The sequence below is a fragment of the Epinephelus fuscoguttatus genome, linkage group LG21, assembly GCF_011397635.1.
Source record: "Epinephelus fuscoguttatus linkage group LG21, E.fuscoguttatus.final_Chr_v1".
Lineage (NCBI taxonomy): Eukaryota > Metazoa > Chordata > Actinopteri > Perciformes > Serranidae > Epinephelus > Epinephelus fuscoguttatus.
In genome coordinates, this window is record NC_064772.1 from 4,223,863 (window position 1) to 4,242,099 (window position 18,237).

The 18,237-nt window shown below is 39.5% G+C and overlaps 2 long non-coding RNA genes across 2 annotated transcripts; both read left to right on the forward strand.

Moving 5' to 3' along the window:
- The first annotated feature begins 3,750 nt into the window (after positions 1-3,750).
- LOC125882151 (uncharacterized) lies at positions 3,751-11,937 on the forward strand. The gene is made up of 4 exons (XR_007448310.1): positions 3,751-3,862; positions 9,695-9,888; positions 10,288-10,441; positions 10,977-11,937. It is a non-coding gene; the product is annotated as an uncharacterized LOC125882151 (long non-coding RNA).
- Positions 11,938-12,273: 336 nt separating this feature from the next.
- On the forward strand, positions 12,274-16,282 carry LOC125882150 (uncharacterized). Its single transcript, XR_007448309.1, has 3 exons — positions 12,274-13,886; positions 14,206-14,301; positions 15,579-16,282. It is a non-coding gene; the product is annotated as an uncharacterized LOC125882150 (long non-coding RNA).
- Positions 16,283-18,237: the final 1,955 nt, after the last annotated feature.

Genomic DNA, 18,237 nt, shown 5'->3' on the forward strand with positions numbered 1-18,237 from the left:
TTTTATATCCAAAATTAATTTTTTTAATGGAATGACAAAACTCTGAATTCATCCATTCAACTGGGAGTTAAACTTCCAATAATCTTTGGCTTTGTTATTTCTATTTTTGTTTTTTAGTCTCAGATTAATGATACAATGATCACTTAATACTAGGACCACCAGGATTACAGCGCCCCTCCAAACGCCACAACGGTCTGCCAGACCATCATATGTAACTTCATTGTTTATGCTGCCCGTGTACTCAGAAGCACACAAAAAATTCATTTTTTAGTAATTTCCAAGAAGTTATGATAAAATAAAAAAAAAATAATTACACACTGTAGAATAGGGCTGACAACCTCTCCAGTGTTTCATGTCAATTAATTAACACTATTTGTCGCTCTTTATAATGCCTTTTTTTGTTTGCTGCTGCACTGCTGCTGCACTGTGTCTTCAGTTGAAAGTGGTGATTTGCTAAATACATTCTACAATAATAAATTAGATTAACTTTTGGTCTATAATATTGTTGGCTATATTACACATTTTAATTAAAAAAACCTAAGAATAAAAGAAATAAACACCGAAATAATTAGTGGAAATTAGTGGATTAGTTGATACTCCTCCTCTCTGACATACTAACACACACACACACACACACACACACATCGAACACACGATTGAATGAATGAATGAACATTGGAAGTGGCTGGCACGGTCACTGTTGAGATTATGGGGTGCCGTTTGTAAAGTGTCTCACATTAAAAAAAACATCAACATTTTGCCACATTTAGCTTCAAACAATGTTTAAAAAAGTATTGTGAATTTTTTAATGTCACCTTTTACCACATTTACAGCAATATTTGTTAACTTAGAAATATATTAAATAGTTAAATCTAAATATTAAATGTGGCACCTAAATGTTAAATGTTAAATCTAAATATTAAATCTAAATCTAAATATAAATGTTAAATCTAAATATTAAATCTAAATCTAAATCTAAATGTTAAATCTAAATGTTAAATCTAAATATAAATATAAATGTTAAATTTAAATGCTAAATATAAATATAAATATAAATGTTAAATCTAAATATTAAATCTAAATCTAAATCTAAATGTTAAATCTAAATGTTCTGGGTGAAACTAAATATTTAGCTAATATGCAAATTCACACTGCTGGTCACCGGAAGTACCAAAATAAAAGCTCGAGATGGTCAGACTGTGTTTATAGAATCAAATAACGAATTAAAACCAACTTATCGGAGGAAATGAACACTTGAACATACATTAGCGTGATAATAATGACCTAAACTAACAAGAAACATGTTTGGAGAAATTTTATTTGACGTGTACTTTGAGTTGTTAGTGTCCCTTCAGAGGGACAGCGGATGTCTTAGTTACAACATGATTGAGCTAGCAAAGCAGTTTTGTGTTGCGATGTGTGGTATTTATTCAGTTTTGGGAAATCACGTTGTCTAGAAAGCATCAGCGGCTGCAGCAGCAAAGCTATCAGTACTTCATCTGTTAAATGTCTCCCGTTGTCGGATACGACATTAAACTACTCCAGTTAGCTCAATCATGTTGTAACTAAGACATCCGCTGGAAAAAATATTTTCTTCACGGACCGTTTAGAGTTAGTGAGTCATTACAGACACTGCTAACGGGGCTAACAGCTAACAGTTAGCCCCGCTAATCTACGATAACCATGTTATTAATTTCAGAACGTGATAGTAATGTTTGTTCAGTCATAGTGTTTATAGACTTCACAAACACCAGATTAGTCTAAACGGTGATACAGTGACGTGAAAAATGTGAGATATGCATATATATGTGTAGCTAAACTCTGCTGGTTTTCTACCCGGAAGTATTTGTAAACAACAAGGTGATTCCCTCAGAAGGGACACTAACAGCTCAAAGTAAACATCAAATAAAATTTCTCCAAACACGTTTCTTGTTATTTTAGGTAGTTATTATCACGCTAATGCATGTTCAAGTGTCCATTTCCCCCGATAAGTTGGTTTTAATTCGTTATTTGATTCTATAAACACAGTCTGACCATCTCGAACTTTTATTTTGGTACTTCCGGTGACCGGCAGTGTAAATTTGCATATTAGCTAGAACATTTAGATTTAACATTTAACATTTAGATTTAGATTTATCATTTAGATTTAACATTTAGATTTAGATTTATATTTAATATTTAGATTTAACATTTATATTTATATTTATATTTATATTTATATTTATATTTAGCATTTAGATTTAGATTTAATATTTAAATTTAATATTTAGATTTAGATTTAGATTTAATATTTAGATTTAACATTTAACATTTAGGTGCCACATTTAATATTTAGATTTAACTATTTAATATATTTCTAAGTTAACAAATATTGCTGTAAATGTGGTAAAAGGTAACGTTAAAAAAATTCACAATACTTTTTTAAACATTGTTTGAAGCTAAATGTGGCAAAATGTTGATGTTATTTTCAGCATGAGACACTTTACAAACGGCACCCCATATTGAGATTGCATTCGGTTTTTATTATTAACAAAATGTTGTTTTTTTTAAATATATTTTTGGGGGGATTTGCCTCTAATGGACAGGACAGGTAAGTTTGAAGGGGGAGAGAGAGAGAGAGAGAGAGAGAGAGAGAGAGAGGAGATGACATGCAGCAAAGGGCCACAGGCTGGACTCGAACCCAGGCCGCTGCGGCAACAGCCTTGTACATGGGGCACCTGCTCTACCCACTAAGCCGCCAACGCTCCACAAAATGTTCTTTTATTGACCGTATGAATGGTTTTGTTTTCAAATAAATATCTGGAAACGAAAATGTATGCTTTGGTGTACTTTTACAGAGTTTTGCAATATGTATAGCCACCTGTATGTATCAAAATGTATAATTTTCAGCAGCGCTCTGCCGCGGTCGGAGATATAAATGCTCAGAAGTCTAGTGTGTTTCATTTTTGTAATAGGCTTCAGAAAACATACAAGACACATTTTTAGGAAAAGTCATAGGAAGAGAAGCTTGTAGGTTTTATCTAAACAGAGTTATTTGCATTATAAAAACCCAAACGGTCTGTCAGACCGTCGTGGTGGTTGTAGGGCAGTTAGTGATCGTTGTTTCTGTGACATGTTCTGAGATTGAATTTGATACCAGCCAGTAATCAATATGCAATCTGCTTTGACCGTCGTACCAGGTAAACTGTTCAATCTCTCTGTGTAAAATTCTCCAGATATCTATTAAATTATTGTTATTAACAAAATCCTCTAAAACTGGGTTTCTATATTCTCTTGATAACTTTGAAGGCCATCTATCCATCCATGCGCTTGCATTCCCCCCCGGCCAATGAGAAGAAGCTGCATGCAGCGGCCGGCCCATGTGGGCTCTCTCTTTATTGGTTTATTGTCATAGTAGTGCTGCACCTGCGTTTAGGCACTAGGGCCCTCCCCATATAGCAACTATTTCAGCCTCCTTGATAGCAACAGGTGACACTCGTGCCGCGGGAGTGTCGATACACTTAACGATTACTAGCAATTGTTCATCTCAGTAAAGTTTTCGAATTATTCTGACTCAGAAATAAAGCTTTGCCATCCGCAACTGACAAAAACTTGTCCGCCCAGCAAATTTCTCTCCATTTTGCCCTAATAAGTATTTTCAAGTCAGTATGACAAGAATTATGGAGTTGAAGTTGCTGATGTCCTATTTTCCTTGATGTAAACCCCGTAGATGACGTTGCACGCGTTGACTACGGGGTTTCCGCATTTGAACGTGGTCTGATGTCTGGGGACGGAGACAGTCGGACATTTTGTGACAAGAAAACTGACAGTGCGGCATAAATTGCGGAGTTGGGAACATTTGCCAACAATTGAGCTTTCGCAGGTAAGTGTGTTTTTTGTCTTTCTAGAAATGTTACCGTGCACTGTAACGTTACTATATAAACTGAAAGATTGATTTAAGTCATTAAACTACCAAAGTTCAACGTTACCTTGTTAGCTAAGCTGTGTAACGTTACAGCGTTTTACACACAGTTGCCTCCAATGATTCTGTTAACGTTACATGTTAAAGAGCCGAGAGCGTCTAGAATGTGTCAACGATTTGTTAGGGGAAATTATCCACATGTGCGCCGAAAACACGGGGGTAATATGTGTGTGCAGCGACTTTGCATTCACTAGAGCAGGCCTATTCAATTAGCGGACCACGGAAGCAACCTCTGAGCGGCCCGGGCAGAGATTGGCACCGAGACCCGGTATTAAACAACCCAAGGCAAATTCAATCAAGACGTAATAATTATACGCTTCACCGTGGTCGGCGTCACATTTTAAAGTTTTGGTTTCATATATCATCATTCTGCAGCTTCTCTCCTGCTCTCTGCATGTCAGGGCTGACCTCCTCAAAGCCCACATAGACTCACACACACAAACACGACAGAGTGAAGTCAGACAACAGCAGAGGGGCCGCGGTGCAGATGGAGTATAACTTCAAGATGACGCTAATTAACGACAACTACGCTTGTTACTATGGGGTTCCATTTGTGCCAAAAATATGTCGACACGCGCACTGTCTATGTCTATTAAACACTGAACTCTCCTTGTGTCATTTGACTTTGTCATTACATCGTGTTGTCATGCTGTGTCATTTGACAAAGCGTTGTTATGATGGGTTGTTTGACAGTGTCATTATGATGTGTTATGTTGTGTTGTCTTGCTGTGTATTATACTAAGTGTTGTTTGACAGTGTCTTTACGTCGTTACTATGTGTCGTCTTGATGTGTCGTTTGACAACGTCGTTGCTATGTGTCGTTACTGCGTGTCGTTGCTATGCGTCCTTACTATGTGTCGACTTGATGTTTGACAACGTCGTTGCTATGCGTCGTTACTATGTGTCGTCTTGATGGGTCGTTTGACAACGTCGTTGCTATGCGTCGTTACTATGTGTCGTCTTGATGAGTCGTTTGACAACGTCGTTGCTATGCGTCGTTATTGTGTGTCATTTGACAACGTCGTTGCTATGCATCGTTACTATGTGTCGTCTTGATGTGTCGTTTCACAACGTCCTTATGCCTGGCTACCGCGGTGGCACCGGGCGCCCCTTTCCCAACTTACCCTTTGCGGTCGGCGGAGGAATCACGATCTGCACATTAACTTCACCTATAGCACTGGCGAGGGACACAGTCAGTACACACACACACACACACACACACACACACACACACACACACACATAATTCAAGTCCCCCCGCTGCAACAGGTGACACGGAACCATAAAAATACTTAATTCGATTTAACACTGGTTTTACAAAAATATGAACATACATGGATAATATTACACATAGGTTTTGAGAATGTTCACAAAAATACAAGATTTAAAATAAAATACATGATAATATGTGGAACACATTGACACAGCTACACAATAAACATTAGTCAGAGTGATCACAATTTATTTAAATGTTAAAATACAGTAATGCAATAAAATAATAATCAAGGGGCATCATTGTTAATCACTGCTTTCACACAAAATTACACTGGAAACACAGGGCCAACAGTCACCAGTGTCCACTCAACTTCAAAGTTTACTGAGCACCTAATGTAGTTGGCTTTAAAGATACCATTTCATTTCAAAAGTAACACAAATAACAAAAATATTGATTAGACTATATTTCACTCCAAATAAATCTGAACTGTCGTCTTCTTTTGTATAATGTTCTTTGGTATAACAAGAAAGTAAGCAACGATCTCACACGCAGTGAAAAATCTTCTAAAATACTCTCTGTTTTTATTTCCACCAAGTCAGATGCACAATTTTTCCATGTGTCTCTTGGGGTTCCTCCTCACGGACTGAAGGATGAACTGAACTAGCGTGGCCCAAGGATGGCGCTCACACCAAAGTGGTGACGTCACAGTTACCCACAGCCACCCTGTGGTGAACAAACAAACCGTTAACAGCAGTGTTTAAGACAAATTACACATTTCCAAATGGAGTTTCATCATCAATTGACACAATCTGTATCAAAAGACAGGAAAGGACATAGAAACAAAGGTAGCACACATCACAGGACCCATCAGTCTTGTGGTCACACTCAACTTGGCCCTGAACAGACACTCCACGGCAAAACCTGCAGAGGGGAAAAAAACTATATAGCAAAATCAGTCTCCAACACACATGTACCATACGTACATGTGCAACCAGTGTAGTGTAACAGGCTGGATTTGACAATTCCACTTTCAAAGTAAAAGCCTATAGTTGTTAGATGAACACATTTCAGCATTGAATGCACATGCAACAAGTATTAGCGACAGAGTGAGTGACACAATTACCGCTGAAAAATAATGACACAAATATGAAGTACAGGGCATTACCCTGTGGCTGACAATTTAGGCGTGGTGGTATGGTACTATATACAGTGCCTTGCAAAAGTATTCATCCCCCTTGAACTTTTCCACATTTTGTCATGTTTTAAGCACAAATCTATATGTATTTTATTGGGATTTTATGTGACAGACCAACACAAAGTGGTGCATAATTATGAAGTGGAAGGAAAATGATACATGGTTTTAATTTTTTTCTCTAAATAAAAACAGAAAAGTGTGGTGTGCAAAAGTATTCACCCCCTTTACTCTGATACCCTTAAATAAAATCCAGTGCAACCAGTTGCCTTCAGAAGTCACCTAATTAGTAAATGGAGTCCACCTGTGTGTAATCTAATCTCAGTGTAAATTTACAGCTGTTCTGTGAAGGCCTCAGAGGTTTGCTAGAGAACGTTAGTGAACAAACAGCATCATGAAGCCCAAGGAACACACCAAACATGTCAGGGATAAAGTTGTGGAGAAGTTTAAAGCAGGGTTAGACATGAAAAATATCCCAAGCTTTGAAAATCTGACAGAGCACTGCTCAATCCATCACCTGAAAATGGAAAAGAGTATGGCACAACTGCAAACCTACCAAGATAATGGCCGTCCACCTAAACTGACAGGCAGGGCAAGGACAGCACTGATCAGAGAAGCAGCAAAGTGGCCCATGGTAACTCTGGAAGAGCTGCAGAGATCCACAGCTCAGGTGGGAGAATCTGTCCACAGGACAACTATTAGTCATGTACTCCACAAATCAGGCCTTTATGGAAGAGTGGCAAGAAGAGAGCCATTGTTGAAACACAGCCATGCAGTTTGCCACAAGCCATGTGGGGGGCACAACAAACATGTGGAGGAAGGTGCTCTGGTCAGATGAGACCAAAATTGAAGTTTTAGGCCTAAATGCAAAACACTATGTGTGGCAGAAAACTAACACTGCACATGACCCTGAACACACCATACCCACTGTGAAACATGGTGGTGGCAGCATCATGCTGTGGGGATGCTTTTCTTCAACAGGGACAGGGAAGCCAGTCCGAGTTGATGGGAAGATGGATGGAGCCTAATACAGGACAATCTTGGAAGAAAACCTGTTAGGAGTCTGCAAAAGACTTGAGACTGGGGCGAAGGAAGAATGGGCAAACATTTCAGTCTCTATATGTGTATCGCTGGTAGAGACTTACCCCGAAAGACTTGCAGCCGTCATTGCAGCAAAAGGTGGTTCTACAAAGTATTGACTCAGGGGGGTGAATACTTTTGCACACCACACTTTTATGTTTTTTATTTGTAGAAAAAAAATTAAAACCATGTATCATTTTCCTTACACTTCACAATTATGCAACACTTTGTGGTGGTCTGGTCTGTCACATAAAACCCCAATAAAATACATTTACATTTGTGGCTAAAACGTGACAAAATGTGGGAAAGTTCTAGGGGGGTGAATACTTTTGCAAGGCACTGTACATTACCGTGTGCGTTGAACCTCCAGGAGATGCTCTGCCCTCACAGGTAATATCTATCAGATGTAGCGAGGACATATTCAAAATCTTTATCTCCTACAGCTTTGCTCTCGTGGCTCCTCGAGATTTGCTGTAAACAATGATGCACCTTAGAATCACAGATATTTTGCAACCAACACAGATGGAAAAACTGTTAAACTATATTCTTACAGAAACTGACACTTACTCCTGCCAGCACTTGATGTCTCTTGATGAAGACAGTGGGCTCTCTGGTGTCCGCTCTTGCAGTTGGTGATCTTTCTCAATGGCTGGGTCGATGGGCATTCTGTGCAGAGGCAGACAGAGTGATAAACTGACACAAAGACATCTCTGTGTGTAATGACATTATGATAGTATTAGACTCCAACATTGTGACCACAGGTACAGCAACGGTTCAGACATTTGGTGCGGGGAAACTGATGTGAGAAAAGTTAAGTGCTACGGATGCTTCCCGTCGCATATCAATGTGATTACAATAGCAAGCACCGGGTATGTCAATGCTGATTGCGGATTCAGGATCATCGATCACCATCGGAGGGAAAACGGTCCTCCTCACGTGAGTACTGCTCATTATTTGATAGGGATACGCAAAGAAACACGCACATCTGTGAAATAAACAGTACCTGCCATGTTACACTTGCGCAATGATGACACTGTCCATGCAGGTGCCAAATGATTTTATGCAAATCGAACAGAAACACAGTCTCCGATGAGTATCAGTTCTCTGTGTCTCTACGTGTCTTATGTTTTAGACACGGCTAACTCGCTGCTACGGCGGGATTACAGCCAACAATAACACAGTAACAAACAACGCAACTACAACTGCCCAGAAACTAAATGAATTATTAATACACAAAATAACATGTAATAAGGCTACTCACTAACAAACGGCTTACTGTATATGACCCACTCACATCACATCAGCCACTGAACACAATACTGTATGTAGGAGACTCAGTCCACAGCTAATGTGCATGACGTGCCCTGATTACCTACCGAAGCTAGCGCTACTTAGCTGTTTCATTTTCTCACGTTTATAACCTTGTTAACATCAAAGCATGCCACTGACTAATCACCCAGTGCGCTATCTGGTTTCCCCTCGCCCGTTGTAGGGGCTAATGGCTTCAGTGGGGTGATAGCTGAATGTGAGCGCGCACGCTGCTGGAGTCCTGAATAGCGGCGGTAACGTTAGCTTGTTTGTTAGCTTTGCCGAAAACGCACACCACGCTTTGACAATCTGAACGCACTGCATTTCATTTAAAATAGCAATGACTACAATACAGTGTCCTTCGTGTCCTCAATATGACTCTTACCATAGCGCATTTACATCAGTAACGTTCCTGTAAACGGGTGGAGACGGTGAACCGGGGAAACTGACGACGAACTGCTCCACACACTCTTGCGCCACTCTCTGTTGTTGTTCTCCGCCCCCAGCCAATCAGTAACCGAGGAACTTGACGCTGCCTCATGACTGACGAATAAATGGTCGAATACAACAAACAGCAGTGTAGGATGTACAATAAGCAGGCTAGCTGTCAACACACGTAAATAGTTGCAGACAAACACTATTTTACACATTATATGACTATAATAATAACAAAGATCTGATCAAGCAAACGTTTTAAAAAAATATATATAACTAAACTGCAATGTTGATAATGTGGAAAATTCTTTGAGAAAAATGTTACAGGAGTATGACTTTAAGATCAAGATTCAAGATTCAAAGATTTATTTGTCACATGCATTGTACAAGTACAGCAGCACTGAAATAGAATTGCAAACCAAATATTAAATAAAACAAGATGGGAGATATAAAGAGGAGAAAGATAATTACATAACAGACTCACCTCCAAACACACCTCCAGGCTGTGTAAGGGCTATTTGACCAAGAAGGAGAGTGATGGAGTGCTGCGGCAGATGACCTGGCCTCCACAGTCACCGGACCTGAACCCAATGGAGATGGTTTGGGGTGAGCTGGACCGCAGAGTGAAGGCAAAGGGGCCAACAAGTGCTAAACACCTCTGGGAACTCCTTCAAGACTGTTGGAAAACCATTTCAGGTGACTACCTCTTGAAGCTCATGGAGAGAATGCCAAGAGTGTGCAAAGCAGTAATCAGAGCAAAGGGTGGCTATTTTGAAGAAACTAGAATATAAAACATGTTTTCAGTTATTTCATCTTTTTTTGTTAAGTACATAACTCCACATGTGTTCATTCATAGTTTTGATGCCTTCAGTGAGAATCTACAATGTAAATAGTCATGAAAATAAAGAAAACGCATTGAATGAGAAGGTGTGTCCAAACTTTTGGCCTGTACTGTATGTGTGTGTGTGTGTGTGTGTGTGTGTATATATATATATAAAATATATGGATTTCCATAAGATTGTGAATATTCTTGTCAATGCAGAGGAAGTGACATTCATTTGTAAAAGACTCTTCCTGGTATATTGAACATTTCAGATCCTTTGAGCTTGTTGAACACCACTCTGCAGAAATTCTACCCCTGGATCCAGATGTGTTGACAGATTAGCTACCCTCTCGCCGCAAACACAGTTGGTGGAAAGGTGATGGTTACCACTGGGACATTCCTTCTTCATTAAAGAATTTCAAAATGGTATGTTGTCTTGTGCCGGCTGTCTACATTGAAAAAGGGTTCACTGAACAAGAATCTTATTAAATTGAAAGTTTTACATTATAGTGGTGTTTAAACTTTGATTGCATATTTGCTGAAACTTGGATTATTTGAGAGAAAATATATGCATTATTTTGATAATTGATTGTATTTGTGATTTATCAAGTTAAATTACCAAACATTTTCTGATTCCATCTTCACTTGTTTGTTCAAATTTAGTGGTGGAGTGCAAATAAGTACATTTACTCAAGTACTGTACTTGAGTACAAATTTGAGGTACTTTGAGTATTTCCATTTTAGACAATTTTATACTTATACTCCACAACATCTGAGGCAAATATAGTGCTTTTTACTCCACTACATTTGTTTGACGGAGCTAATCATGAGTTAATCAAACCTAATTAGTAGATATATCTGGAAAAAAAAAGTCCTGATCTGCAGCCTGTGAAATAGGTGTCAAACCTTTTCTAACCAGGTTTAACTGTTTATTTTCCCTCTTTGTCTCTGCTTTTTTCAGACTTTGTTACATCGGATAGTTGTCTCCTCCAAAGAAGCTCGGCGAGTCCAGCTTCCTGAAGCACCAGAATCTGTAGGCCAACTGATTGATGTACTTAAGGAGAGACTTGAACTTGAAGGTGATTTCTCACTTCAATTTGAGGATCCAGATTTTAGAAATGCACTGTGCAACTTGACAGCAATGTCTGAATTACCATCTGAGCGTGCAGTCCTGCATATTATGTGGAACTGTGATTCATCTCCGCTTAATCAATCCAGTGACCATTCCACTGGTTCAGTCTCCTCTCTGGATACAGCCAGTGTTCACTCTGATTATTTCAGCTCCAGCTATACAGATTCTATCCAGAGCAATTTAAGGCGTGTCACTGAGTGACCCTCTCCATTTCCTATCCCCAAGTTCTCATACTATGTTGAGCTAAAATTGCATAAGGGCAATGAGACATACGAAAAGTCAAAGAAGGGACTTGACGTGACAAGAGACATTAAAATGGAAATTTTGGATAAAGTTGCACAGGCAATTTTTGAGATCAAAAGCTACCCTGAGAAAGGGGAACTTGAATCAGTTGCCTCTTCGCTGATTCTTAAGTATCCTTGCCTAAAGGAGCCAGGTAGCATCACAGGCTATGATGGATGGAAAACAAGTATCAAGTACAAGCTGGGAAACTACCGGTCAAAGCTGCATCAGGCAGGCTGCAGTGAGGTAGATGTAAAAAAGAAAAGAAAAGAAGGAGATGTGGATGATGGTTCTTTCATCCTCAAAAAGCCCAAACGTGGAGAGGTCAATCATGTCCCAGATCATCCGCAACATCATGATGATTCTACTCTTGAAGAGGAAAGAGTTGCTCTGGTCGACGAAATGAAGAAGAAGAAAAAGAACATGACACTGATCCGGCACAAGATGGAGCTGACATTTTCCCTGAGGCGGAGAGAGGTAGTAGAAGGGCAGCCTATGGTATCAGAGGTCCAGGAGAGATGGCCTGCACTGTTTTCTGTTGAGGAGGTAAGGCTTGTTTTTTGCTCTGTGAAGCACATTGTGTTTCCACCTGGAATGAAATGTGCTATATAAATAAAGTTTTGCTTGCTTGCTCAATATTCATGTTTACAAATACCATGCTTAGTGAAAATTTGAATAAACATGATTATGCATAAGGGAGCACAGGACAAGATGTAAGCATGAGATATTGTGCATGACAACTGTGGCAGACCCTGCAGCTTGTGACCAGCTGACGAATAGGTAATGTTACATTTATTGCAATCAAATTACATTGTTTGTTTGTATTGTTCAGGTATCTGAAGAATTTCATCAGATCACCAGCAAAGACCTCCTGGGGCCTGTATCATGAAGCAGGATTAATGTCTCAGCGAGGTAACTTCAGGGTTAACCCTGGGTTTTCGGTCTCACGAAGCTGGTTCAGTTCTTATCGGGGTAGATCACCATGGTAACTTACTCTGAACGGCTATCCTGCTCCGGAGCAGGGTAAGTTCAGGGTTGAATCTGATCCTATAAAAAGCACCACCCACTGGCCAATCAGCTGTTCGGAAAAAAATGACTCCGCTGACAGAAATGCAGCCCAGTCATGATGGGAAGTTTAATTAATTTGATTGATTTTGATTTGAAAGTTTAATTTGAACAATAAAAAAGAAAAGAAAGCAACAACAACAGACAATGAAAAGATTGTTCAAAAAGGAGTGGAAAGAAGTCGAACTTTCATCCCACCCCTTCATAAGAAAGAAACTGATAATTTGTGGACACTTAATAGCACCATTAATTAGTGCCAACATTTTGTTTTGTTGGAGTAAATGATCCCTGTTAAAGATAATGGGCCAAACTGACAGCTTTGCTGCTGGAAATGTGGAAAGTAGCCTATCATGTCTACACTTCATGGTGTTTGAGGGATTTTCCTTTTTGTTTTTTAAAGAGGGAGACTAGGTATATTTCTGCACAGCTGTTAATTTCTAACACAGCTCAATATCAGGATGATTTTATTCAGACTATCAATTTGGTGTTGATATGATTTAATTGTGGCGTCAGCTTTAAGCTTTATTGTAGCATATATAACATTATGACAAAGAAGACCAATTTATCAGACGCAATGATGTTAGACGATAATTGTAATACACGCAATTCATCTGCGCAGCATTGATTTCATGGGATTCAAGGGTGTGATCAGTGTCAGATGTACAGGTACAGGTACTGTAGCTACTTGAACCAGTGATGAGTCATTTAACCTACACATCATTTTATTTGCTACCTTGTTTTGTCTTGATTTTTCCCTCTCTCCTCCTCTATTTCTTCTTTCCTGACCCGTTTTATTCTTCTTCTCTATTATGTGATTTAATTGATGTTTTGACAGGGGAATTTCTTTGATAAGCTTTTAGTGGCTTCTAACCTCTCCGGCACTTTTCTTTTTTTAATCTTGTAAATGTTATACTGTCTGTTTTTAACATTATGTGCAAATAAACTAATCTAAACTAAAACTAAACATTATTCATCCCGTTACGCGTTGCCACGCATGTTTTCTCCTCCTGCAGCTGCCACGGTGTTGGCCTTTTATCTAATGTTGCTTTTCTCCTCCTCATATTTTAGTAGAATTAATCTCTGATCCTCACGAGAAATACTTTTTTTCCCCTCACATACGGCGCTCTGTGACGCTGCACTTCTCTCATGATTGTGATTGGTCCGCTGCGTGCGCGTTCACGGCTCTTGATAAAGCAACTCTAGGTTGAGGGTCAACCCAGGATAGGTCTGGGTAACCCAGGAAAGGTTGATCTCGCTTCGTGATACAGGCCCCTGGGGACTTGCGGTGCATCTCTTGCCAAATATGTGCCTCACCTGCTGAGACTGTACCGGGCTAGGAGGGGAGCTTTTGGTCAGAAGATGGATGACCTCCTGGAAAAGCTTGATGAACAGGTGTGTAAAGTGCCTTTTGCTTTCTAAAAGCATACAAAGTTTGGGGATTAATAGCCTGCATTTATTTTGACTTCCAACCCATGAGCACTTGATACATTCAGCAGCCTAATGGCCAGGACACATTGTCTACCTGAGCAGCGCGTGTGGATCACGCAACCTTGGCGCCCATGTTAACAGTTTGAACAGCCACACATGTGACTGGAGTTTGACTTGTGCTTATTTCTCATGACTATAAAGGATTTCTGTTGTTTTTTTTTTAATTCACTGCAGCACTAAACTAATTGACATACTTGTGTGTTTTCTATTGGATACTCTTTAGACATCTGACATTGTGTCTCACCGAAAGACAGCAGCACTGAGAGGCCTGCCCATTTTTTTCCGGGATGACACAGCTACGTTTTTCCTGACATGTTTGGTAAGTAATAGTAACTGCAGGAAATAGATTTCAAAAATGCAAGTAATATTGCTTATTGTAATAACATTTAGAGTATGATCTCATAGCTGATCCTAATTATTTTATGCATGATACACTTTGTGGAAGATTTTATTTTGTGCTTGGAGATATTTTAAGGAAGAGTTCCTCCAAAATGAAAATACATCTCCCCCCAGTGCAGTTCTTCATCAGATAATTTTGGTGTGAGGATTGGAGTTTCTATGGCTTTAGCTTCCTTTTTCTGCCGAGGGACAACAGCCAACCTGAAACAGCAGGCTATTGTTTGCTGGTGTTCTTTGGCAGAAAATGCTTCTTAAGATGAGTAGAATGCAACACAGAAACACATGCTTGTTCTCTTTGTGGTGCAGGGAATAAAATGCCCCATTAATTAATAAATCAATACAGAGGTGATGAGTGCATGTGGGAATTGACTTTTTACTTTGAAGAAAATACTTCTTAAAGGGATAGTTGATATTTCTTTGAAGTGTGGTTGTATGAGGCACTTCTCTTATCCATAGTCAGTATTACCTACAGTAGATGGCATTCAGCACACCCCCATTTTGGAGATGCAGCAGGTGCACCAGTGTAGAAAGCTAAGCAATAAACCACTGTGGACATTTTAGCCACCTAAACAAAATCACTATCAGTTTAAGTGTACACTATATTTAGAATATTTCCACTGCTTTACCTTGCTGTCAGACAGCCTTTACCTTGCAGAGCACAGGAGTTGCTGGTCTACCGCTGCCTCAATTGGTGCGAAGTTAAATTGTGTGGTGTCTGGTTGCTTTGGAGAGAGCGATATTTGGCTTGTATAACAGCAGTTTCCAGTCGGAAAAGGCTGTCTGACAGCAAGGTAAAGCAGTGAAAATACTCTAAATACAGCATACACTTAAACGGATTGATTTTTTTTTAGGTGGCTGCTTCTCCAAACTGGGGGCAAGCTGACCACCATCTGCTTTAGATAATACACTGCCTCTAAAAGCTGTCTGCTGTCAGTACCTCATTCAACCCCACACAAAGAATCCAAACTATCCCTTTAACAAAACTCATCACAACAAAGTTGGTGGGTAATAGCAACAATATAATTTTTTGATGCTGGTGTTGAGTCACAAATTTTAACATATCTTTGTAATACTTCCACAAGCTGAATGGCAGGGGTCTGTAGCATGATACTTAAGTTAAAGTTCAAATCAGTAGAAATGTATTTTATCTTTCACTTATCCTTTGTACTAAATCATGCATCTGTTACTTTTCCTCAGGACACTGACCATGAACAAAGGATGCTCAGAGGTGTGTCTGTTGTCCTCCTCACCATGCTGCTGCCGTATCACCAAATGTTCAAGATGTGGCTGTTGTGTTGGAGGGGGCCGTCGTGCTGCATGACCTACCAGACCTCTGTACTGCTTTTGCATACCTCTTTGGCCTTCTGTATGCCATGAACATTGAATATCCGAAGCAGATGAGGTATATCTTTGAAGCAGTCCAGATTATCTTTTTCGAGCTCGGCTCACGATGCTCACAGCGCACGAGCTCTCTGAAAACAAAGCTTTTGCTGTGAATGTTTATGGGGAAACCAGATAGGGCTTTAACCTATGTTTCCCCTGTTCTTGTGTATTGTGGTTAGTGCTCATGTAAAACTTCACAGCCAGCCAGTCATTTGCCACTTCAAAAGAGGCACATAACCATTGTTGTATCTGTTCAATTTCATTGTTAGTGTTTGCACAGCTTTGATTTGATCTAATTCATTGTGGTTAGTGCCCATTCAAAATGTCAATGTATGGCTACACTTGCACAACTGATTTTCATATGTATGTTTGTGGCATTGTCAGTAGCTATTTAACATTTTGGATTTGTCACTATAGTCATTCATGGACCTTTTGTTTACTGTCAACAATATAGTTATGTGACAAAATGTTTAATTTGTGGGTATATTTCACATTGGGGCCAGACTTACCTCAGTAATGTCCAGGAGATGTTTATTTAAAACAGTAAACCTGGATTCAACTAATCTTCAGCTGTGTGCTCTTTATTATATTACTCATTTATTTATTCAGCATTCTTTGAATACAATTAAAGCAACATAAATTTTACTTAAAAAGGCTGAGTTTTAGACTCAAAATTGTATGTTTATACAACAAGGAAATCTGTGTTTATTGAACGTGGAAATGCATGGCATTGAAGCAAGAATTTCATTGTTAGCCTGACAGGAATGTCATAATTAGGTGAACAAGAAAATCCAAGTTGGCAGAACTCTTGTCTAAACTTGTAAATCTTAGTAAAGTCAACAGTAGTCAAAAGTTGAGAAAACTCAAAAATCTATTGCATCATGTTGCCTTGATTGGAGATGAACTGCGCCCTGCCTGGAAAGCAGACGAGAGCAGGCGGCCCTAGCTCGGGGTGGTGACAAAAAGCCGCGGTGAAGTCGGACAGTTTCCAGCAGCCTTCAGTCCGTAGGCTACAGGAAGTCACAGACACATTTACATCCTGTCTGGAATGATGTCAGTTGATTAAAAAAGTGATCAGACCCATATATCAGTTTGTTTTCAGTCTCCAGTTGTTTTAATTATGATAGATTAATTTATTAAAATGCTTTACAGGTGATCTGTAGTTTATGTTCATGGTTTATCCTCCATTTGACATGAGTTCTCCAGTAAATCAACATCATATCAGTTTGACCTGTCCCCTCAACTACACAGGCTAAATTAACAGTGCTTGACTATAAGGTTCATATTTTCAGGAAAAAAATACAAGACAACAGCTTTCGTTAAGGCTCAGTCAGATACAGTCAGGGCTTCACATCTGTAGGCTACAGATGTTATTTTAAGAATCCTCAAATCCCACTGACCACAAGTCTCTGTGTTGCTAAATACTTCAGTAATTAAAACAGTCCAGTGTTAATATACAGTAGACTCTGTATAGTTTATGATGAATGTATTTAGTCTCTGATGACTGAACTTTACGCTGGGGGCGGGTGTCCCACAGTGTCTCTTACAGACCTACTCCTTGTCCTACATTTGGTTTATTGGGACCTGGTCACCCTGTGATCTGTGGGGAAATTTGTATTTCGTTCTGTGATAACTGCTGATATCTGATGCAACAGATTTCTATTTTTTTGATCATTGTTATATCCATAAATGTTAATCCAAATAATAAGTATAGCCTAGTGTCAATTTCCAAAACACAGGCTACCCAGTGTCCATCTGTATCTGCTTTTTCACTCAAAATCTTACCATGACATAAAAAATAAAACATATGGCAACTCCAGCTGAACGATTTGTCCCATGACTGAAGAGAATTTTATCTCCCCATTGTTGTGTCCAAAACTTAACATCAGATATATCCGAGTGAGTCTCTTGAAGAAAGGTGTAGTGTGCTTGTTGCCCTTTGCAAAACAGAAAAACAGCTTTTCGTTTAACTGAGTCTTTAAGTCCCCCTCTATTAAAAGAAATGAAAGAAATGTCAGTTTTTAACTGAAATACAGAACACATGAACAAATGAACTTTTTGAGAACTGTTTAGGGAAGTGGAGTAGAAAAACCTTGAGGTAGAAGTCCCATTTTCAAAACTGTTCCACTATGTGTTCATCCTAAGCTCAAATTTCAGCTCACTGCTGAAGTCTCTTCTGTAACGCACTTGCCTTTGATGAAACCAAACGGGCCCCTGAAGCCTACAGCCTTGCCTTCCTTTCTAGGCTGGTCGATTTTTGGCCACAGTGCCTGCCTGGATGGCCCGTCCTCTTGGATCAAGGTGTTTCCTGTTTATCCACCACCAGTGGGTCGCACATGCGGCATCATCAACGGCTCCTCCCACAAGTCATCAACAGCCCCTCCCGTGGCTGAAGGGCGCCTTGTTCTATTTAAACCAAAAAGGTTCCGCCAATATGACTACCCTACGAGGTGGAAAATTGGGCATCTCGGCA